Source organism: Phyllostomus hastatus, unplaced genomic scaffold (genome assembly GCF_019186645.2).
Source record: "Phyllostomus hastatus isolate PE091 unplaced genomic scaffold, TTU_PhHast_1.1 phas_contig_65, whole genome shotgun sequence".
Classification (NCBI taxonomy): Eukaryota; Metazoa; Chordata; class Mammalia; order Chiroptera; family Phyllostomidae; genus Phyllostomus; species Phyllostomus hastatus.
The window spans coordinates 1,510,005-1,512,915 of NW_025333932.1; the positions used below are offsets into that span (position 1 = coordinate 1,510,005).

The 2,911-nt window shown below is 41.2% G+C and overlaps 1 pseudogene; it reads left to right on the forward strand.

Moving 5' to 3' along the window:
• Nucleotides 1-559: 559 nt before the first annotated feature.
• On the forward strand, nt 560-1,935 carry LOC123825778 (annotated as a pseudogene).
• The last annotated feature ends 976 nt before the right edge of the window (nt 1,936-2,911 follow it).

The following is a 2,911-nucleotide window of genomic DNA, read 5'->3' on the forward strand; positions in this document are numbered from 1 at the left end:
TGGCTTTAGACTTACAGGAAGGTTGTGAATTCCCTTCTACCTCATACTCAATTTCCTGTTATTTTACATTAGTGTGGGACATTTGTCACAATAAACCAATAGTAATGCATTATTAACTGAAGTCTATAGTAGACTTACATTTTCTTCGTTTTTGCCGAATGTCCATTTTCTGTCCCAGGATCCCATCCAGGATACATTGAAGTGTGAAATGTTTGAAAATTTCTTACTAAGTTCTACTGGTGTTACAAGAGAACTCTGAATGCAGATGATTTAAAATATCCAAGTAATGAAAGGGTGAGAAAATATGGAGTATTTTTTTCTCTGCTAGTAGGTTTGTGTAATCATATGGGTGGAAAACAAAACCAGAATAAAACCTAATTAACCTCTTCAGAAGTAGGCATTGTGTATATTGGGACCAGAACTATGTTTTAAGGCCCCTGTTACTCCAGATTGATTAACTGTGCCATGCTAAGCATGCCACTCAATCTCATAAGCCTGGCTTTCCCCATCCCTTTTTTGAAGAGGTTGAATAAAATGATTTTGTTTTTCCACCTTCGAGATGAGGACACTTGGATGTGGGCAGAACTTGGGAGTAGTAACAGAAGAGATTTGCACGTGTAGATGGTGCGTCAAACCTAGGAAATAAATAATAGAAGAGCTGAAGTGCAGGAGGCCAGAGTATTCCTGTCTTGAGTCTTCAATAACAGGCCCAGTGGATTTTTGTAGGTTACTTAGAAACCTGGATGGTCTTTATAAACGTTTGCTGTTTTGATAATATCATTAAATGATACATCCTTACTCTATGGGCCATCCTCCCTTGGCATAATAGGATAGGGTGGTAAAAATTACCATTCAAACTGAGACTTCAAATGAGTCCTACTAAGTGAGAAAAATTATGCTCATTCTGTGACATTTGGAAGTGTTTGCTAAGTGGTTAGAAACTCTTCTTGCGGAGACACATTCATTAGATTACTCCTTTCTGCCCATGGATGCTGCTGCGTAAGCATCGTTGAAGTCCCCTCTCCTGCAATCATCAGGTCTAAGTAAGCATCTCCCAAAGAGCGGGAGCAGCTATGGAAGCTATTTATTGGAGGTTTCAGCTTTGAAACAACAGATGAGAGTGTGAGGAGCCATTTTGAGCAATGGAGAACGCTCACAGACTGTGTGGTGATAAGAGATGCAAACACCCAAGCGCTCCAGAGGCTTTGGGTTTGTCACATATGCCACTGTGGAGGAGGTGGATGCAGCCATGAATGCAAGGCCACACAAGGTGGAATGAAGAGTTGTGGAACCAAAGAGGGCTGTCTCAAGAGAAGATTCTCAAAGACCAGGTGCCCACTTAACTGTGAGAAAGGTTTTTGTAGGTGGTATTAAAGAAGTCACTGAAGAACATCACCTAACAGATCATTTCGAACAATGTGGGAAAGTTGAAGTTATTAAAATCATGACTGGCAGAGGCAGTGGCAAAAAGAGAGGCTTCACTTTTTAACTTTTAATGACCATGACTCTGTAGACAACAGTGTCATTCAGAAATAACATGCTGTAAGTGGCCACAACTGAGAAGTAAGGAAAGCCCTATTTAAGCAAGAGATGGCTAGTGCTTCGTCCAGCCAAAGAGGTTGAAGTGGTTCTGGAAACTTTGGAGGTGGTCATGGAGGAAACGTCACTGGTCGAGGTGGCTTGGGTGGTAGTCATAGTGCTGGTGGATATGGTGGCAGTGGGGATGGCTATAACGGGTTTGGTAATGATGGAAGCAGTTTTGGAAGTGGAGGAAGCTACAATGATTTTGGCAATTGCAACAATCAATCTTTAAATAGTGGACCCATGAATGGAGGAAACTTTGGAGGCAGAAGCTCTGGCCCCTATGGTTGTGGAGGCCAATGCTTTGCCAAACCACAAAATCAAGGTGGCTGTGGCAGTGGCAGATGGTTTTAATTACTACCAATACCAAAGCTTAGCAGGAGAGGAGAGCCAGAGAAGTGACAGGGTACCTACAGGTTACAACTGACTTGTGAACTCAGCCAAGCATAGTGGTGGCAGGACCTAGTTGCTACAAAGAAGACATGTTCAGACAATACTCATGTGAATGGGCAAAAAACGCCAGGACTGTATTTGTGACTAATTGTGTAACAGGTTATTTAATTTCTGTTCTGTGGAAAGTATAAAGTATTCCAACACAGGGTTTTTAATGTAGTCTTTCTTTCTTTCTTTTCTTCTTTTCTTCTTTTCTTCTTTTCTTTCTTTCTTTCTTTCTTTCTTTCTTTCTTTCTTTCTTTCTTTCTTTCTTTCTTTCTTTTTCTTCCGTCCTTCCTTCCTTCCTTCCTTCCTTCTTTCTTTCTCTTTCTTTCTTTCTTTCTTTCCTTCTTTCTTTCTTCCTTCCTTTCTTTCTTTCTTTGTTTCTCTCTTTCTTTCTCTCTTTCTTCTCCCTCCATATCTCTCCCTCCCTCCCTCTCTCTCTCCCTCCCTCCCTCCCTCCCTCCCTCCCTCCCTCCCTCCCTCTCCCTCCCTCCCTCCCTCCCTCCCTCCCTCCCTCTCTCTCTCTCTCTCTCTCTCTCTCTCTCTCTCTCTCTCTCTCTCTTTCCACCCATGCTGTTGATTGCTAAATGTAGCAGTCTGATCATGATGCTAAATAAATGTGTCTCTAAAAAACCCCCCCAAAAAACTCTTCTTGTGGTTACAGTGTATAGGAAACAATAAAATAGTAAACTCACATTTGTTTAGTATACTGTAGTTTAAACTCTAGAGACATTAAGAATTAGTGTTTTATTTCTTCATAGATTTCTCAGTGCAGTTTGAACAAGGCTGCCTTTTTCTTTGGATTAAACAGCTTGTGATGCAAAACAAGCGTGTCTTCTATGCTTTGGTGAATTCTCATACTCTTAAGTTAGGATCAGCTTCCAATGTTTTATCC